A 21829-nucleotide genomic window follows, 5' to 3' on the forward strand; every position below is an offset into this window, starting at 1 on the left:
CAGCCTTTTTTATAGCTTCATGGTATTCCATTATATATGTATATATGTATATGTGTATATATATATACATATATATACAATTAATATATATCTTTACCATAATTTATTTAAACAGTCCCAAACTGGTAAATACTTAGGTTTTCAATCTTGTGATAACTAATACTATAATGAATAATCTGATGTATAGGTGATATTGCGTGTGTGTGTGTGTGTGTGTGTGTGTGTGTGTGTGAAATTTTGTGCTAATGAAAGAAATGGTAGATATCGTTTAGCGTGATTTGGGAAAGACCAATGGGGTCTCTCACATCTGGGCACTTAGCCCACCAACACCAATTTCATTTGATTTCTCCTAGTTCTACACTGGGACTCATTCTTTTGCTGAAGATTTTGTCTCTTATTGAAACACTAACCAGTTAAGCCTCAACAGTCATTTACAATCTATGATGAAATGACTAACCCCCTGAACAGCTTTGCTGTGGTTGTACCATGCTCCTGCTTAATACACTTATTTCTGTGGTTGTCCCCACCTTCGGTCAGACACATTTGGCAAAGCATGCAAGGCCTTTCACAGCTGGCCCCTGCTCATGTTTACAGACTTAGCCCTTCTGGTTGCCATCATACTTCACTTCTGTCGCCTCTCAAGTGAGTGATGGCTTTCTCATCTCCAGGCCTCTGCTCACCATGCACCTCTACTTGGATTATTTTCCCTAGTACCTCTAGACCTGCCAGTGCCTTAGCTCAATCATCGCTTCCCCTGACTATCCTTTGCCATCTTGCCTGGTTTCAGCTCTTGAGGGTCATCCCGTGGACTCTTACTTCCATCCAAACAGAAGTTCCCTAGCATTGCAATTGCTTTTAATAGTTTTTTTTTTTTAAATTCCTGTAACTTAATAGACAATAAGTTCCTTATAATTAAGAACTTTTTTTTGTGATCCTTTTATTTTTAGTGCCTATAGCACAACAGGGACTCAGAATGTTTTGGGGATGATAAATGAATAGATTATCTTTCAGTCCAAGGGATGAATTAACAGTCAACTGATCAAAAGGAATATGGGTAGAGGAACTAAAAATCGAATTAGATTGCCATCTGGATTATTTGACCTGGAGTGTCCAAAATCTGACTGTATAGTTAAACATATACACTGGCTGGAATCCCTTACAGAACTAGCACAAGAGAGTCATGTTTTACCAGTTCCTGCATAGACTCACTCAGTCAGGGGATTGACTGTGTCCTTTAGCCACAGCTGTCCGAGGTAGATGGCGTAGAAGTTGTCCTTTTGGGCTGCATTGATACTGTCAAGATGAAGATGCAACCGGATCATTGTTTCCCTTGTGGTCACATCGAGGGAATGAGGCTGAGGGGGGGCAGAGCACAGACATGAGCTGGCCTCATCTGGCATGACAGAGACATAGCTGAATGAGTCACTCTGGTGTCTCTCCCAGGATATTTGGCTTTGAGATGTGGGTTTGAGTTGGGGAAGTTTGTTTTTATAGCCCTTGGAACTAGGCCTTGGAACTATAAGGTGGAAGTAGGCATCCCTAAGCAACTTATTGTAGGAAGATTTTTCATTTGCATGTGCTGAGGGTTGGGATGACCTTCTACCTTGGATATGAGAGTTGTGTAAGTTTCAGTAACAGAGCATCACTTCCAAGTAGACCCATGGGACCAGCCCCTGTCATAATTCTTAAGCCATCTTTTCCTAGATATTATTTCCTTGATTCTTGGAAAGCTGGATAGTTCCTTAGATTTTTGTACAACTTACGTGGCTTTCGGTTAAAACTAGGCAAGCTAAGGCCCCAAATATCTTTAATTTGCTTATGTAAGCCCACAGGACCTCATATCATGTTGGTACTAGGATAAAGTGTTTGTTAATCTCATAAAATATTGGTGAGATTTCCCTGTATTACAGTGTGTGTATATGTGTGTACATGCATGTGATATATGTAACCTGAGTGGTGGCCAGGATATCTGCTGAAGATTACAGCAATTTGCAGGGTTGGGTTAGGTTGATATATCATTGACTTTCAGTCCTGGCTTCATATTGGCATTATATGACCCATGGCAAATTATTTAACATTTCTGTCACTTGTGTTGTCATCTGTAGAAGGGGTTAATGATAATAATACCTTCTTGAGACATTTTGAAGATGAAATGAGGAAATAGACGTAAAGTGCTTCAATTGGTGCTTGGCACACAGTAAACGTTCAATACGTGAGAGCGATTATTATTATTAAGGCACTTTACGTGATCTCGGGCATGCTTAGTGGAGAAGACACAGTGGCCTGTAGAGATCCTGGTAGGGGTCTGGTGTTGAGAATATGCACCAGCTCTCACCATTCTCTTACTTCCTCACCTCTTCAGAGGAGCTTGGAGATGCAATAGCCAGATCACGGTGACTTGGACATCCGTTGGACAAGAACAGGCCCTGGGGGATGAACCCAAGATGTGGATGGGAGCTTGGCAAGGCCACAAGTAGATTTCAGGAGAGTTCAGGTGCGGATGGGTCAACATGGGTCAGCATGGGGACAGTCAGGCTGCCAGTGCCATGCTGCCACTGTGGGGCTGGGTTTCTCAGTGGAAACTGACGGGAGAAGGCAGACTGGTGGGTGAGGGGAAACTGTGCGGCTCAAGTCTCCGACAAAGGGCTGGTTTCTGTACTCTATAAAGAACTCTGCAAGCCAATGAAAAAAAGCCCCAAACCCTATAAAAAGTAGGCAAAGGATATGGACAGTTTGCAGACACTAAAAGAGAAATGGCTTTTAAGGACTTGGAAAAATACTCAGCCCCACCCATAGGAAGAAAAATGCAAATTACAACAACAGTGAAATTTCATTTTTCACCTGTCAGATTGGCAAACTGAAAAGAGTTTGATAATACTGAGAAATGGCTTTCTGCCAATTGGTACAACTTCCAGAGAAAGAAATTTGTTAATATCTGTCAAAATGTAAATGCAAATGCCTTTGACCTAGCAGCTCTACTTGTGGCCATGCATCCCACATACATATTGTCAAATGTGTGAAACGATCCATGTAAAGGATTATTAATTGAGGCATTGTTTGTAGTAGCAAAGTTTCAGAACATTCTGAGAGTCCACTAATAGGATTGGTTAAATAAATAATGAGGCATCAGTTTAATGAAATACTAACAGCTGTCAACAAGAATGAAGGAGTTGTTTATAGATATGAACTCCAAGGTTTCCTGTTTAATGAAAAAGAGCAATGTGCAGAAAAACACATCTAGTGGGCTACTATTTGCTTAAAAAAGAAAAAAAATGACTGTATATATACTTGCTATCATATATATATACATATATATGATATATGTATATGCATATGCCTAAAATAGGTAATAATTTGCCTAGTGAGTAGGGAATTGGGAATTGAGGGCTTGGGGATGAGGGAGGGAGAAACTTTCCACTTTGTATTATTGATAGTGTTTGAATTTGAATCATATTAGTTCATTACCTATTCAATCTTTTTTAAAAATAGCAATATTGCATCTTGCTCCCTAATACAGCCATTGGATTTAATGTGAAAAATGTTATAAAATATTGATTAATGCAATTACTTAATCCCCCACCACCTTACTCCTCCTGTTCCATTTGACACTCACTAATATTTGAACAGGTTTGATGTCCCAGGAAAATGCTACAGGTTTATCCCATAGCTCCCCTCATCCCCGGCATCCATACTCAACTATTGCTGGACGTGCCCCCTCCCCAGGGAGAAGAGGTTGTGGCGGCACGAGCAAGGCTTTGCGAAAGACAGAGCTGGATTTGAATCCTGCCTGTGTTATTCACTGGCTATGTTAACTTGGTTGAGTTGCTTTACTTCTCTAAACCTCAGTTTCTGACCTGTAAGTAAAGTAAAAAAAAAATTAAGAAAAAAAGGCGTGTTTACTGTTGCATCCGAAATCGATCGTGGCTATAGGATTTCAAGTATTTAAGGATCAAATTTATTAATAACAACAACTTTATTGTGGCCCGCCGCACCCATATCCCAATTTGCCTTTGCCAGAGTCATGGTGGAGCTGGCCAAACTCAGCGCTGCCCCTGGTTTCACTAACGCACTCAGTAATGACCTGGGACCACTGCTATCCTGCTGGAGTTGGTCTCTGTCCTTCCCAGCTCAGCGGGTTCCCCCTCTAAGGTACCGTCGCCACCTTGGCCCTAAGAGTTCCTCTTTTGTGTCCAAAGTCTCTGGCTGCTTTTGGACAGACTTGGTTATTTTCTTATGGTTGAGAGAAAGTTCCTAAAGTTCCTTTAGTATTGGGGTATGGGGGCCAGTGTGTGATGTCCGCAGCACCAGGGACCTGGTGACAACCACACTTCTCTTGTGGGGATTTGTGCCTGGTGCACAGGCGTAGGCATTTCAGGGGGGTGAATTTCAGACCCCTATGTGAACTTTTCATCTGCGTACGTACCTGTGTCTTGCCAACTGTTTATTTAAGCAACTACTGAGCCCTGTTAGTAAGTGATATCAAAAACTCTGAGGTGGTTGTTTTATAGTCAGTCTAAGCAATGGTAGAAGGTTCAGGTTTACATGTGCTCATATACTTGAATGGGGGGAAAATTCATATAGGGTCAATAGCTTAGTTGCTATGGTGAGATAGAATGCTTTTTGAGAAAGTTTCTCTTTAAAGTCGAAGCTTAATCACGTTTAAGGCGGAGGAAAAACAGAAGGAGAAAAAAAAAACCAGACTGTGGTAGGCTAGATTTCCCCCAGATATTATTGCTGCTTCTGTCTCTACAGCCGAACATAACAGCTGGTGAGTAGAGAGAAACTGGAGAAAGATCTTTTTTGCCTTTAATCCAGTATGCTGTTTTCCTGTGCCCGTTTTACTGTAATTCTCAGCGGCTGCAGGACAAAAGCTGTTGACTGATACATGCAATTACCTCCTCTAATATTGCTCTCAACTGTCGGCCCTGACTGACAAAAGTGGATGAGGTTTAGTTAAGGTCTGGGAAAACACTCTTTTAATAAAAGCCATTCCCATCTCTATGATCACCTCCCTCCCTCAGACCTTTTCATCTGTTTTCTGGAAAGATAAGGCCTGGTGATGGAAAGTTAAAAAGTGGTGCTGAACTTGGACGATCACGACACCACCATTTACCTCATAAAAACTCTCACAGTGTGTGTCTCTGTGTGTGCCTGTGTGTGTGTGTGTGTGTGTGTGTGTGTGTGTGCAATTTGCATTTGAAATAAGGAAAATCAGTTTGGGTCTCTGGGCAAGTCTTTTCCCAAAAAGAATAGGAGGTGAATTTAGGAAATTACACCACATCCTTTTTGGGCTCAGACCTCTTTTGGTTTTTGTAGGCAAAAGTAAGCCCTGAGGAGGTACTTTCCTCAGGGTCCTTCGGTGGATTGCTGGACTTGGATGCTCTACGTCCTATTGGAGGATGTGCACAGCAAAACCGTGTTTAATGAACTGTAGGTGGAAACCTTCTCCTTCCCGCTGATGCAATGCTGTACGTTGAATGCTCACAGAGCACCACAATCCGAAGGAGTCAAGGCCCTCCCAAGGAGCCCTGGGCAACCCCAAGGAGGAAGAGGGGCAAATCTAGGGAGAGGGTTCCCCCCTCCCCCGCCCATTCTCGGCTTAGAAGAATTTATAGTTCACACAGGAGGAGTGTGAGACACAAAAGTGAGGACGACACCCTATTTACAGGTGTGGTCTGGGAGACTGAAGTGGAAAGTACGGGAAGACGTCCTTATACAAAGCGAACACTGTGTGGATTGGGCTGTGTCCCTGTGTTTTGAAAGGCCTGCTGGTTGCTCTGAATGCAAACTGCTGGCCATGGTGCAGGCATAGGGGGTTCTTTAGGAGGCAGCACTTGGCACAAAGTCCTCACTGATCCCTTTGATTGGTGAGAGCAGAGCAGACAGAGGGGGTTGGGGCTGAGGAGGCTGCAGTTTGTTCCCATGCCCAGAAGGGACCTAACTTCGGTCCGAAGGAAGTCTGCTCCCTTATCAACAGAATGAGGTAGCTTTGTCCTATCAGTTTCCCCCTGTGTTGGCACTCAATTTTCATAATACAGTTTGTAATGTGATAAGGTCTACACATTATTAATAGTAGCAATAGTATGGCAAGATTATTCCTATGCAGTTTTGGTAAAGAACAAAGGGCCGGGCTGCCGATGAAGTATAATTACCTAGGATTTTAGAACCAGGGCACAACATGTTCCTCTTTTTCAAGTATCTGCAGACTGTTTACTAAAAAAATGCTTCTCTTGGAGAGAAACCCACTTTCTACCTCCACCCCACCCCACCCCACCCCACCCCACCCACATTGATATGGAGACTATACATCAAGTTAACACCTTGGTTGCTTTCTGTAGGGGTTGCAGAGAGTGTCAGCTGGGGTCAGATGAGAACAGCAGTCTGACTCAACAGACATTTATTGCACTCCTGCTGTATGCCAAGAAATGCACCGAAATCTGGAAGTGTGTAACACAGGAGAAGAAAAGGCTTATCGCCAAGGAGCCCTCACCTGGAAAGAGAGATGGAATCTCAGCCTAAGGTGGTGAAATGTTGACATGCTACCAGGAGGTGAGTCCATGGACAGAGAGCAGGAGATAGTTAAACTCAGCTAGGTCAAGAATGGCTTTCTGGAAGAAAGGGATGCTGGAGCTTTGTAACTAAGTGGCTACTTCCTTGGCATGCTTTACAGGCACTCAAAGGCCACTGCTCTATGTCCAAGGGACAACAAAATATTAAAGGGGCAGCAGGGTCTCCCTTAGGGCAGTAACATCCCAGTAATGCAGACAGGCATATAACCAAACAATGGCATTATGGTGTGATTCCACAGGGCAGCAATATGGCACCACAGGGGCACAGATGACGAAGGGGGTGATCTGCTTCAACTTTCATGATAACGAGGGGCTCACCTGTCACCTGTTTGTGCTAATAGTGATTGCACTGTGCTTTTCCCATGCCAAGCCTGGCTCTAAGTACTCTGGATATAGCAACATGTGTCATGTTCACACAACACTAAATGAGGACACGAAGGCAGAGAGAAGTTCCTGGATGCACAGTTAGGGCCAGGTCTTAAACATGGGTTGCCTGGCTCCTGAGTCCACACTTGTCACCATTCACTACTCGCCCTCCAATAGGGAGCAAGCTTCATTCTGGCCTTTCCTTAGGGGGAAGCAATTGAGCCCACTGTCTCATCTGGCTTCTGGGGAGAAGGCTCAGGAAACGTCTAGGCAAGGAATATTGAAGGAATTTTTCAGTTGTGGAATCCTGCCCCCAACCCCCTCCCTGCCACACAGAATCACATGTGCATTCACACCTACACAACACATAAACACCCTCTTTCTCTCCCTTGGGCCCCAATTCTGCCTTTGCATAAAAATCACCCAAATTTTAAATAAAATACCGATGCCAAGGCCCTTTCCTGGATATACTAAATAATCGTATCTGGGAATAGACCTTGAGGATCTGTTTTTTCCATTTTTAAGAAAATTAAATGACATGCATGCCCAAAGTAAAAATTCACAGTACAGAAAAGAAAGTGTCTGCCCCTTCCATCCAGCTTTCAGTCCTTCCTTCCACAAACACTTCCAACAGTGACTTGTGATCTGTTTCCTTCTAGAAAGCAATGATCTCACATGCCCATCTGTTATTTTCCTCTCTCTCTCTCTCTCTTTCTTTTTGGCTGGGTATTTATTAATGGCACATGACAAGGCAGGTCTCCCCAAGCCCCTCCCCTTTATCAAGGGGTCTGGGATGGAAACCATATAGAGGTCAGGATATTTTCAGTGTGTTGGGGGATGGGTTGGGGCAAGGACTCCCCAGCAGCTGAGGGCTTCTCTTTTCCTCTTACTCTTGCTGGGACTGGTGATCCAGGGGGCTCTTACTCTTTGGAGGCCATCTGGACCACAAAATCTACCACCCAGTTGCCTTAGCCAAATTCATTATTATACCAGGAAATGAACTTGACAAAGTGGCCATTGAGGGCAATGCAGCCCCGGCATCAAAGGTGGAAGAGTGGGTGTCACTGTTGAACTTGCAAGAGACAACCTGGCCAGTGTAGCCCAGGATGCCCTTGAGGGAGCCCTCCGATGCCTGCTCCACCATCTCTTGATGTCATTGTATTTGGCATCTTTCTCCAGGTGGCAGGTCCGATCCACAACTGACATGTTGAGGGTGGAGGCATGGAAAGCCATGTCAGTGAGCTTCCCATTCAGCTCAAGGATGATCTTGCCCACAGCCATGGCGGTGCCAGTAGAAGCAGGGATGCCGTTCTGGGCCCCTCCTCAGTCATCACACCACAGCTTCCCAGAGGGGCCATTGACAGTCTTCTGGGTGGCACTGATGGCATGGACTGTGGTCACGAGTCCCTCCACGGTGCCAGAGTTGCCATGGATGAACATGGCCTGAGGGTCCAAGCAGTTGGTGGTACGGGAGGCATTGCTGACAATCTTGAGAGAGTTGTCATACTTCTCATGGCTCACGCCCATCACAACCATGAGGGCATCAGCAGGATGGGCAGAGATGATGACCCTCTTAGCTCTACCTTTCAAGTGAGCTCCAGCTTCCTCCATGGTAGTGAAGACACCAGCAGACTCCACAACATATGCGGCACCAGCATCACCCCATGATGTTGTCGGGAACTTTCTCTTAGAAGACGGAGATGGGCTTTCTGTTGATGACGGGTTCCACATTCTCAGCCTTGACTGTGCCATTGAATTTGTCATGGGTGAGATCATACTGGAACACATAGACCATGTAGTTGAGGTCAACAAAAAGTCATTTGTGATGACAATATTTACTTTGCCAGATTTAAAAGCAGCCCTGGTAACAAGGTACCCAATAAGGTCAAATCTGTTCACTCTGACCTCCACCATCATGTCTTGAGGATGCAGCCGGCACTGCACAAGAAGATGCCGCAGTCTATTGAATGGAGAGGCGCAGAGAGCCCCCGTCTGTTATTTTTTAACCTCTGTAGATGATTCTGATGAATAGTCAGGTGAGAATCTCTGACCTGTGCCCTGCTCTGTCCACCTCAAAGATGTTTCATCTGTGGGAAAGGAGGGCAGGAAGAAGGAGGCTTAAGAAGTGGGGACTTTTTGAGTAGATGAAGTAGAAGGAGAGCCAAAAGGGCAAAGCTCAGAGAGAGCCTACTCAATGTAGCACATTGCTTCAGAGTGAAAGAGGTGAGAATTCCTGTAACACACATTGAGTGCTAACTGCTGAGAGAGGCACAGTGGCGAGACACAGTCAGAAGTGAGTGGGGATCAATAAGGAAATGCCTTCCAGAGGAGACTTGAGAAGTCTCAAAAATGAAAGGAAAGGGTATTTGGGGTGGAAAGAATGGCATGGGATGTGAATGCTCATTCGCTCATGTATTCCAGGTATTTTTTCCTTCAGTCCTTTGGGATGCGATAGGTGTAATTGCAAGAATATGCACTGTGGTTTCAGGCTGCCCTGGATCACAGGGGTTGAAAATATAGTAGGTATGGTGACGGTCATACAGGAGGCACTGGGAGTGAAACATGAAGTAGATATATCCTTATGTTCAGTCTCTGGGGAGACAGACATCTAGAAACCCACTAGTGTGATAAATGTTTTCCTAATGGTGAGTAAGTAAGGTATGTGAAGGGTGGAATAGGACTAGTAACACTTGGTAATTTTTTTTTTACTCTTGGGATTTTTTTTTTTAAGAACTTAAACAGGACCTTCTTGGTCAGAGTCTTGAAATAGATCATCTTTTTGGTTCTCAGATTCTGGAAGGGGTCAAAACTGACCTGTCACAGACAAATTTGGGGACATATAAGGTTTGGTGGACTTGAGCAAGCACTTGGTTATAGTTTTGTGGTCTGTTTGCTTTCCAGAGTCTCCATGAGTCACGGGAAGACACAAGTGGTGTGCCTGCATACCTGTTTGATAGCCCTTCCTCTTCTAAATGCAGGCCAAGTCTGAGTTAGAAATCAAAGGCTTAACTGAGTTTTATTATTTCCAAGACTTTTACAATTTCTTTTCTAACTTCCTAATGATACATTTTCATTTTCTGAAGACAATCTGGAAAGGATCATTAAGGATGCAATTTTTTTTTTAATGGATCAGAAGGAAATTTTCATGTTGTACCCCAGACTAGCCCAGATTAGGTTCCAGGATTTTTTCTGAATAGGATAGGACTGTCATAGGAGGGACTGTGAATCTTTTTTTTTTTTTTTTTTTTTCTTTTTAAGCTGGAAGGACTTTTAACAGTCAGATCTTTTCCTTTTTAAATTACTATCTCATGCCAATATGGTTGTCTATGCTTTGTCTTTGCAGCAGCACCATAAGGAAAGTAGGGCCCTTGCCATCATTTTACAGATGAGGGAAATGAAGACATCAAAATATTCAAGACTTTACCCAAGATCTTTTTGTTCTGATAAGTGGCCAGGCTGGTATTTGAACTTGGGTAACTCCACAGGAAAGTCCAGCTTTTCATTTTGCCAATGAGCCAACTGAAGTCCCAAGATGGCTCACTTCATTGGTTGCAGATCTTGGAGCTCAGGGCTTCCGATTTTGTGTGTTTTGTATGACATGAGGGTCACCCCTGAGGAGCGACCTGTATCTTGGGTCTCTTTCTTCCCAATGCATCTCATATACAGTCACCCTACAGCCTGCTGCCCCCTCCCCACCCCCACAAATCCATGCTTGTGGTTTCCCCGAAACTGCAGATGATGGTCCCAGCCTCTATCTTGACCTCTAATATCTCTGGCATTGACCCCACCATCCAGCCACACCAGAGACCCTACGTTCCCCTACAAGAACTCTAGATACATACTTTTCTGTCTCTGTCTTTATTCACCATTTCCCACTTTCTGGTATGCCCTCTTCTTGTCAGATCCACAGATCCCAAGGCTACTTGTCTTTTAGACCCATCATCCAAGCCACCTCCTCTATGAAGCTTGTAGGGTCCTACAGTTATATAGGATCTGTCACTGTTGCTGAAGGATAAGGGACAGGTTGGAGAGGAGAGGGAGGGGAGAAAATTGTTGGAACTCAAAAGACAGTAGATATGAAGCTTGGAGGTGGATGCAATGATGGATGACCCCAAGGCTAATCAACAGCCACGGGAGTTGTGGATTGTTGAGTGCTTACCATGTCTTGGAGCAGTTAAATGCTGTCATCTCCTTCAATTCACAGCAAGTCATTGGGTTGCTGCAGCTGGGAGGCAAGTCTAGCTCTGGGTGAAGTCACAGCTTGTGCTCTTTCTTGTTATCATGTTGTTTCTGGACAGCTGGTTGTGGGGCAGGAGAAGAACAGAGCAATCTCCGAAATGGAGGAGTAAAGGGATGAAACAAAATTGAGGTCATGGATTGAGACAACGCAGTGAGAGATACTGGAATCAAAAGGCTTGATTGAGGGCCATGGGCAGAGTGGAGCTCTCTTAAGGATATGGCTCTCGGTCCCTGCACCTTTGTCATAACAAGCCAGCTCAGCTTGTGGTGATCATCTGGGCACTGGGGGCTGCACTTGTGGCTTGTGTCTTGCTCTGTGTTTCAGGGCTTTTGGTTCCCAAACTCCCTGAAGGCAGGGACTGTGTCTATGCCTTTTTAAAGTAGAAACATAGTCCATCCTACCAAGTGGCCAAAAGGAGGTGGGCAGAGGGACAGAAGGACAAGCACCTTGCTCTGCCCAAGGATGTGGGGAGGCTTCACACAGAGATGAAATGTCCAGGCAGAGAAGGGAACAGGGTGAGGGAAATTGGAGGCAGAGGGCAGGGCACGTGTTCAGGAGGGAAGGCCCAGAAAGGCCTGGGAGTGGTGTTTAGGGATGTGAGAGTGAGTCAGGAGCAGCCAGAGGGGGGAAATAAGGCAGGTTGGGCTTGGGCCTAGATGTAAACGCGGCCCCTCACCCTGCCCTGCTGTGTGTATCTGACACACACACTCCAGACTACTCCCAGCAACTTGTCGTTTGACACATTACCTTGTTTGTGAGCCTTGTGTAGGCCCAGGAGAGACCCTTCTTACTCCTCTTTCAAGGCATTTTAAGCACGCGTCCTGTGAGGCCTGCGTCAGCACTCTCAGCTAGAATTCACTGTCTCCCGGCAAGTGTCTTTTCTCCCTCTCTGTTTTAGCGCTGGTCACACTGTTTTGTCTACCTTCCCTACTATTGGGAGAGCTATTTCCGGGGGAGGAATTTTGTCTTCTCTTTGCACCCCCGATGCTAGCGCATAGTAGGTACTCAGCACGTTTTGATGATCGAATGACTCCGGACTAGCATTCATGTTTTTCCCATACACAGTGTAAGCGGTCAGTGGGGCCCCACAACTCCGGGAACAGTAGAGGGGAATTTCCCTATTTGCTCCGTGAAAGCTAGTGGGCGGCCAGCATCCCGCTCACCCTGACTCCCTTCAGCCTCCGGTACCTGCCTACCCCGCCATGTCATTGCTCTGCATTTTCTCCTTTATCACTTTTTTTTTCTTTCCTTCAAGGAGTGTAGCAACCCCTCAGGAGTTGGATTATATTGCAACATGAATAAGATATTTGAATTATGCTGTTTAAATGAGTCATCGCACCCCTAGTGTAATTGTTCGCCCCCTGTCCCGCTAAAGGTGATCTGCATTCCCAAAAGAATGCTTTGGGCCTGAATAGGGAATTGCTGAAATGGTGTGTTCCAGTTCTCTGGCTTATCTTGTGCATTGCAGGGTGTGTCATTTGTTTTACCCCTGGGCAGATGTGAACTTTTAAATGGTTACTCAGTGGAGCTGCTGCTATTTACAGAAAGACGTTGAATGGTAGGTAGCGCCCAATGTTCGTATATGTGTGGTGTGTGTGGAGGGGACAGAGAACAGCAGAGCGCAGGCTGGTGTGGAAGACGGTGTCCGATCTCCGCGAGGCAGTTTCTCAACATAGAGGAAAGCTTAAGCGGAACCGATTTAGGTTTTGGATTTGTGGTCTGAAGTCTCCCTGTTCCACATTTCCTTCATACGAATTTTGGTCACTCTAAAATATTAGCCTGCCCTGATGTCCTCACGCTGGATGGATCACCGAGGTAGCTCGCTATGCCTTAGCACTTCTTCATGTCGAAGCTGAGTTATAGGATAGGATTCGTCTACTCCCCAAATGGAGTGGGCACATTTCCCTCCATTGTTCATTTCTTTTAATGAAGAGAACATGATTGATTGTCAGACTGTCAAACATAACTAACTCCAGAGCCACCACTCATAGTCTGTGAAGGTCTCAGGAACTGGTGGTTATGTTGTCTCAGACATTTCAATTACTCAGACCTCTGTGCATTTGAGTCAGGGCAAGGCCCACACTGAGATAGACAGGAATTAAACTTTCCAAATTAAGGGTGAGCTCTATTCCTAAAATGATAGGTAAAGTCAGGTGTTACATTCATTCAGCATGCCCATGAGTCAGAAATATGCTCAGGGACTGGTAATATAAGAGAAACAGGCCCTGGAGGCCCCTGCCCTCAAGAAGTTCACAGTCTAGTGTGGTCGACTGGCATGCAAATGGTAACAATATAATGGAGGCATGTACGAAACACTGCTGGAAATCGGTACAGCAGAGCTGACCGAGGAAGTTAAGCAAAATTTTAAAAAGGAGGAGATACTTTTGTTGGAACTTGAAAGATGAGTAGTGGTGTTTATGAGGGTGCACAATTTGGAGGTGGGCATGCTAGGCATAGGCTAGGGTGACTAGAGCCTCATGGATGGTGACTGAGATGAGGCAATTAGATCATGAAGGGCTATGTGTACCAAAAACTATATGCTAGTTTTGCACTGTAGATGTATTAGCATGTGTTCATCTGCACGAATGGAAACCTCCAACACTACTGACTTAAACACTGAAGAAAATTGATTAGCATATATAATGTGCTTAAAGGCAGGAGGTTCTAAGATGGCTGAATTCAGTGGCTCAACTCTGTCATTAAGGACCTAGGCTCTTTCCACTTTTTTGCTCTGCCATTCTTGGTATGATCCTTTATCCTCAGACTGCTTCTTCTTTGGATCGCAAGATGACCAAAGAGGAAGAGAGGTTTGTTTGTTTGCTTTCTGACTTGATCTGTGTCTTTCTAATCAGGGAGGAAAATCTTTCTTAAGATGCTCCCCTGGCAGACTAATCCCCATGCCTCAGTGGCCAAAACTGCATTACATGCCCAACCCTAAACCATTCACTGGCAAGGGGAATGCAACCACCATGACTGGCTCAGACAGACCTGGACTCACCCCCTGGAGGAGATAGACCCACTTCTTCTGAAGTACATGGCCAGGTAGAGAATATTGGAACAAATTTGGGCCTCTGAGAAAAAGTAGGGGGAACAGGACAAATGGCTGCTGAGTTGGCAACTGACAGTGTTTGCTACAGTAGGTGATGAGAAACTACCAGATGATTGAGCAGGGGGTGGCATGGTCAGCTTTTCATATTTAAAAAGATCACCCTGTCGGGGCGCCTGGGTGGCTCAGTCGGTTAAGCGTCAGACTTCAGCTCAGGTCACGATCTCGCGGTCCGTGAGTTCGAGCCCTGCGTCGGGCTCTGGGCTGATGGCTCAGAGCCTGGAGCCTGCTTCCGATTCTGTGTCTCCCTCTCTCTCTGCCCCTCCCCCGTTCATGCTCTGTCTCTCTCTGTCTCAAAAATAAATAAACGTTAAAAAAAAAAATTATAAAAAAAAAAGATCACCCTGTCATTAGTGTAAACTTTGTTTTTATAGACAGAAAACTGAGAACAAGTGCAACAGTCTTATGAGATAGCACGTCATTGATCAACACTTGTGTTGAACTGGAGTTCAAATTTTCCTTGAGTCATGCTCTCCACCTTAAGGGTGGGAGGGGGTGGAGGGGTGGGTTCTGTGCAGAAAAGAAGCTTTCCATTCTGGATTTGCCAAGAAGTCCTTTATGGTATCATGGCAAGCATGCTATCTCTTTTAAATCCAGATAATGTGGTCCACTCAAAAGGGCCATTATAATCCTAGAATCCCAGCATGTTGGAGCTGGAAGTGACTTCGAAGTGATCTAGTTCAAGACCTTCACTTTACAAATGAGGAAACTGGGGCCTAGACAGTGAAGTGACTTGTTAAGTTCCAATGTCTGGTGCATGGCTGAGCTGGAACCACGCCAGCAGCTTTTCTTGACTCTAGCCCTGTGCTCTTCGTAATGGTTTCTCAGGGCCACCTTCTATGGAGGCTTATGTATGCACTCAGGAGTGCCAGAAAGGCTCTGCAGGACTTCTTCCTGTGTTTCTATTATCCTTAAAACTACCCTATTGGATTTTTCTTTTTAAAAATAATGCTTTGGTTTTTATAAAATTGCAAACAATACTGGTATGTATGTTGAAGTTCTCTTATTATTCATTTATGATATGATATTAGTGTGAATGTGTCCCTCTGGTTTTTTCTTTGAAGCAGTTTTAATGGGGAACGAGGAGAGACCTTCTGGGCCCTGGCAACCTCAGAGAGGAAAGGAGACCCTAAGAAGAAGCTTTAAGGTGTGAAGTGGGAGGGACACCTGGGTGGCGTAGTCAGTTAAGGGACCAACTTCGGCTCAGGTCATGATTTCACGGTTCGTGGGTTTGAGCCCTGCATCGGACTCTGTGCTGACAGAGCCTGCTTCGGATTCTGTGTCCCCTCTCTGTCTGCACACTCCATCTTTATTTCTTTTAAAAATGAATGTTAAAAAAAAACCCAAGAAATGATTTTTTTAATTTTTTTTTTTTAACATTTATTTATTTTTGAGACAGAGAGAGACAGAGCATGAACAGGGGAGGGGCAGAGAGAGAGGGAGACACAGAATCTGAAACAGGCTCCAGGCTCTGAGCTGTCAGCACAGAGCCCGACGCGGGGCTCGAACTCACGGACCGTGAGATCATGACCTGAGCCGAAGTCGGACGCTTAACCGACCGAGCCACCCAGGCGCCCCAGAAATGATTTTTTTAAAAAGATATGAAGCGGGAGACTTGAGGGGCTCATTACTTCGCTGGGTCTTTTCTTATGACACTAAGCCAAATAAGGCACTAAATAAGATCTTTGATGTCAACTGAGACATTAATACGTGGCAATTGGTTTGCAGGTGTTGGATGGAACCTCTGGCCCATTTTTCTTGGTAACTCAAACATCCATTCACGGTGGCCGATCGCACCCTGCCTCCACTCTTTCCTTTGACCTTCAGGGTGTATGTGCCCACCCCCCCCCCCCCCCCCAGAACATACATATGTCTTGGCTAAAATTTTTACCCAGAAACCTCTGAAAATTCATCCCTGTAGACAGAGTGGTACCAAGAAGGGGGGCGGGGGGTGGGGGAAACAAGTAAAAACTAGAAATAGTTCCAGAATCAAGATTTTACTGACAACGTGCTACATGCAAAGCACCAAGCTTAACCAAAGACTGATAAGTCCATTTATCTCAACTTCGCTTTTGAAAATAGTTCTACGGTATATTGGTTTATCTTTCTAGTAGCATGTCGAACATCATACAACTTAGTTCTTGATGTAGAAGGTGGAGAAAGATTAGGCTGAAGCTGTAGAGACCAGGGCATCTTTGGATTTTGTGTAAGGTGGTCTCATTTATAGAAGGATAGATGGAGTTGCTAATCTAAGTTATTTTGTTGAGCAAAGTGGGCGGGAGACAAGGGCTGGCACAGGCCATAATGTAAGAGAAGAAAGGGACTGAAGACGCATGTGTATGGTGCCATTTATATCAATTTATCTTTATATGTGGGTATGTATACAAAAAAGTAAATAAAATGCTTTTAAAAAGTGACCTGGGTAATCAGGAAACAAGTGACTGTAATCTTCACGTGCATCTAAAGTGATGACATGCTTCAGGTGATTGGCCGGACTGTGGGATTGTTAAGGGGGCCTCGCTCAAACTGGCAACGTTACAATTCTCTAAAATCGGAAGTGTGAACATGTGGCTGAGGATGCTGCTCCACCTTGATTTACATTTTTGTTCTACTTTCACCTACCGATTAAACAGTTTTTCATTTCATTTCATTTTTGCCATCTTTGTATCAGTAAAGGCTGAATTATAATAAAAACATGAATTGCAGGGGCGCCTGGGTGGCGCAGTCGGTTAAGCGTCCGACTTCAGCCAGGTCACGATCTCACGGTCCGTGAGTTCGAGCCCCGCGTCAGGCTCTGGGCTGATGGCTCGGAGCCTGGAGCCTGTTTCCGATTCTGTGTCTCCCTCTCTCTCTGCCCCTCCCCCATTCATATTCTGTCTCTCTCTGTCCCAAAAAATAAATAAACGTTGAAAAAAAAATTTTTAAAAAAAAACATGAATTGCAGATATAATTATATACATAGTTATATCTAAGTTTATTTCAAAATTGGGTATACTTTGTTCTACAGTGTGAATTTGTCCATCGTAAAAATCCTCTAGTATTTTTATAATGTCCTGATTTAAAGGAACCCCTCAAAGTGTTATGGAGAGATCCCTGAACAAGCTGGTATCATCTGACATTTTTAATTGAGCTCTTGTGAACCCCTTTCACAAAGTGTGCCTAATGAACTGAAACTGCCTTTGGGATCACCCAGGACATTCATCTGACACCGTGATTGGGCAGAGGCTAGAGGCAAAGCTCCCTTTCCTCCCAGCCACAACCTAAACCACCTCCCAGAACACACAGGAAGGCCAACACCATTTATTAAGCACTTATGTGTCAGATACTTTCCTCAGGGTAAACCAGCAAGGACGTATATTTTATGCCCATTTAACAGATCAGGAACCCGAGGCCCGAGGGGTTTAGTAATTTATTCAGGGACAAATGAACTGAGCCAGTGTTTAAATCCTTAGCTCTTTAATTGAATAGGACAGTTTTGTTGTTTTCTTTTTCTCTTCCCAAACCAACTCAGCCAATCAGGAAAAAAAGCAAACTGGAAGGGTTTCCTTACTCTGAAGACTTCCCCTTTTTTTGAGGTTTTTTTCCCAGCCACGGCTTTCAAGAGGTGGAAGAAGAGATGGGAAGTGAAAGAACAGGTGGGGACAGATGGGAACAATCTCTCTCCATTCAAAGGTTAGGTTTTGCTAGGAGAAATGCCAGTCTAGAAATGACTGTTCTAGAATAGCTCAAACTTGGGGTAACTTCCCTCTGAGAACCTCATCCATTCATTTCTGGAACCAATGCCTGGTATCAGTGACCTGGCTTCCAGAGCTTTCTGATCTTAATACCATTTCATTCTTAGTGTGTTGGACAGGGAGTAGAGCTTCTGAGTGTTCAAAGACAGAAAAAATAAGAATAAAACAAGGGAGGGGGTCTTGATGTGAGCAGACAAACCTTTCCCAAATCTTGGCTTCTTAGAGGTAAGCTTCCTTTTGTTAAGTAGCAAGAGTTGAAAGAAACTTCCACTAAAAGGAACATTCACTATAATCTCCTATGGCCTACCATATATTTTTAAATTTATTTATTGTTTAATTTACACCCAGGTTAGTTAGCAAGTGGTGCAACAGTGATTTCAGGAATAGATTCCTTAATGCCCATTGCCCATTTAGCCCAACCCCCCCTCCCACAACCCATCCAGCAACCCTCTGTTTATTCTCCATATTTAAGAGTCTCTTATGTTTTTGTCTCCTCCCTGTTTTTATATTATTTTTGCTTCCCTTCTCTTGTGTTTCTCTGTTCTGTGTCCTAAAGTCCTCATATGAGTGAAATCATATGATATTTGTCTTTCTCTGACTAATTTCGCTTAGCATAATACCCTCTAGTTCCATCCATGTAGTTGCAAATAGCAAGATTTCCTTCTTTTTGATTGCTGAGTAATACTCCATTGTGTATATATATACCACATCTTCTTTATCCATTCATCCATCAATGGACATTTGGGCTCTTTCCATACTTTGGCTATTGTTGATAGCACTGCTATAAACATTGGGGTGCATTTGCCCCTTCGAAACAGCATACCCGTATCCCTTGGATAAATACCTTGTAGTGCAATTGCTGGGTCGTAGGGTAGTTTATTTTTAATTTTTTGAGGAATCTTATGGACTACAATAAAGTGGAAACAGGGCAATATGGATATTTTTTCTCTACCAGTTTGGACCCTCTATCAACCCTCAGATTCAACTGAGCACGTGTTTATTCCTCTCTGATACATGCACTTTAGGATTAAACTACTCTGAGTTTGTTAAGGGGAAAAAATCCATTTAACATTTTAAGTCATTACTTATCGTGTAGGTTTTATCAGTTGTTTTAGCAGAAGGCTTTTGGTTGCTTCCCACATATATGATTTTTTTTTTTTTTTAACCTTTAAATAGGACAAAACAGCAGAGGACTAATTTTTACTTCCTGTTGGCTCAAGCAGGAAACCCAAGCCAGACTGATTCCTCCATGTTTGACTTACAACTTCAAGAGTGTCTAGCCAGGTATCCTGAGTGCCATCAAGCAAGTAACAGCTGGAGAACGTGCAGCGAAAGAAACCACACAACAAGGAGACAAATCACATTTTTCACTTATTACGGAACAACTTTAGGATAAGTTGACACTTAACACATTGCAGTCCGATGTTTGCCACCGTGTCTGATACACGGCACTGTGTGTATATCATGCAATTATGTTCTTCACGTGATTGTTCACATAAACTTATTACATTTTGGAACAGATACAGCTAAAATAAATCTCTTTTGAATTTTCAGCAGAAAAATGCTATTGGTTAATACCAATTAATATACGATTAGACTATGTGTAGTTGTTTTGGGCATATGACACTAAGGGTTCTGCACCTAGTTCCAACGTGTGAATTTTTCCCCTCACACCAAGCAATGCTCCAACACCCGCTAGGCATCCTACAACTCAACTCAATAGGTTTCTCATGCTGTCTCTACAGAGATAGTCCCACAAGACTGCCCTCCACTTCGAATAGCTTTTGGCAAGTCTAGGCTTGCTACTTTTGCTTCTGACAGACTCAGAGGTTCCCATGACACCCTCATTTTTTCATTCTATTTTATTTTAATATTTATTTTTGAGAGAGAGAGAGAGAGCGAGAGAGAGCGAGTGCACAAGTGAGGGAGAGGCAGAGAGAGAGGGAGACAGAATCTGAAGCAGGCTCTGGGCTCTCAGCTGTCAGCACAGAGCCTGATGTGGGGCTTGATCTCACGAACCGGAAGATCCTGACCTGAGCCGAAGTGGGACGCTTCACCGACTGAGCCACCCAGGTGTCCCCCCTCCTTGGTTTTGATTAATTTGCTGGAGCTGCTCATAGAAGTCAGAAACATTTTACTTACTAGGTTACCACTTTATCAAGAAAGGTACAACTCAGGAGCAGCCAGATGGAAAGACCTACAGGACGACGTTCGGAAAAAAGGCTTAAAGCTTCCGTGTCCTTCCAGAGCAAGTCACCCACCCCAAACTGCCATGGGTTCACACACCCGGAAGCTCTTCAAACCTAGTCCTTTTGGATTTTTATGGAGGCCTCATTACACAGGCATGATTGATTAAGTCATTGGCCTTTGGTGATTGAACTCAATCTCCAGCCCCTCCCCTCTCCTGGAGGTGGGGGGTGTGGGGGGGTGGGGGGAGTGGGACTAAAAGTTGTAACCTTGGAATCACAAGGTTGATTCCACAGGCAACGAGCCCTAATTCACAGGGCAGTCCAAAAGTCCCTTCATTAATATAACAAAAGATACCTTTGTCACTGTCCTCACTTATGAAATGCCATGGGTTTTAGGAGCTCTGTGTCAAGAACCAAATATGTATGTCTAATTATAAAATTGCAATATCACAGATACCCATTCTCTGACCATTTCATACTGAAATAACTAAATTATGCAGTAATAAATTATTTGTTCAGACATTTGGAAGGACAAGAGAAAGGTAACCTAAGATATTTTAAAAGGTAGCATCAGAAAAAAAAGTAATTATAAAGTAGAAACATAGTTAAGCTGGTGGTGGTCCGACCTTCAACTGCCTTCTTTTGCTTTCTGATTGAGTAGTTAAGGGACCTTGTAAAGGCATCTCTACCTTCTTTACCCAAGGAATTATCAGCTTTTATGTGAATAATATCAAGGTGCTGTGATCTGTTGCCCTCTGCTATGATATGCTCTCAGCAACTCCTAAGACACTGTTAAGCATGAAACAGACCCAGGCTCATTGAAAATAGTGATCTTTATACTTTTTAATTCAAGGAAACGAATAGCTAATTTGGGGTAGGAAAGCATAACAAGACATGTTTACAGTTTCTTCTTGATGATAGGGGCAATTGGTACCAAAATTTATTCAACCACTCTCCTAGCTTCTGAATTTGGGGCTGAGTCACATGCAAAAGTAAAATATTAGAGCCTTTGAATAAATTCCTTATTTAACCTTCCCTTAGAATTTGCTTAATTGGCATGGGTTCTAAATTATAAGCCACAGAAAAGAATATACTTCTAATTTTTTTCTTTAGATGTGATTCACATATAAAATTCACCCCTTTGAAATGCACAACTTAGTGATTTTATGTATATTTACTAAGTTGTACCACTATCACCACTATTTAAGTGTATAATATTTTCTTTACTCCCCAAAGAAATCCCATACCCATTAGCAGTTGCTTTTCGTTCCCCCTTCCCCCGTCTCTGGCAACAATTACTTCACAGTCTATTCCCTATGGATATGGCTATTCTGGACATTCCCACTTTTTGATAAACCAAGTCATGTTGATTATTCTCATCTCACTTCTATCAAGAGTCCTCTGCACTCTCCTAGAATGTACTCTTTCTATATGGAAAGCCTTCCCTGTGAAAATATCTGCATAAAGAACTTATGATTTTATTCTTATATCTTATTGTCATATCCAGGTTATTAGTTCCAGGAGATCAGGGAAAATATCTTAAGGTTTAGCGTTTACTGGGGACTTCTGTGTTATCAGGACTTCACCGAGCTTACATATTTATCGGGCACCTACTGCATGTTAGG

At 43.8% G+C, this 21829-nt stretch overlaps 1 long non-coding RNA gene and 1 pseudogene across 4 annotated transcripts in view; one reads left to right on the forward strand and one right to left on the reverse strand.

Moving 5' to 3' along the window:
* Positions 1–20344, forward strand: part of LOC147577321 (uncharacterized) — a 57300-nt gene extending 36956 nt beyond the window's left edge. For 2 of the 4 annotated variants that reach the window (XR_015240145.1, XR_015240148.1), the window contains 2 exons: positions 6339–6549; positions 19192–20343. This is a non-coding gene — a long non-coding RNA (uncharacterized LOC147577321). Of the gene's footprint in view, positions 1–6338; positions 6550–19191 lie in introns of all 4 variants that reach the window. The other 2 variants (XR_015240147.1, XR_015240146.1) reach the window with 2 other exon arrangements.
* On the reverse strand, positions 7717–8849 carry LOC112850201 (glyceraldehyde-3-phosphate dehydrogenase pseudogene; annotated as a pseudogene).
* Positions 20345–21829: the final 1485 nt, after the last annotated feature.

This window comes from Puma concolor, chromosome C2 (assembly GCF_028749965.1).
Source record: "Puma concolor isolate L17-30 chromosome C2, mPumCon1.1.hap2, whole genome shotgun sequence".
NCBI classification, from domain to species: domain Eukaryota; kingdom Metazoa; phylum Chordata; class Mammalia; order Carnivora; family Felidae; genus Puma; species Puma concolor.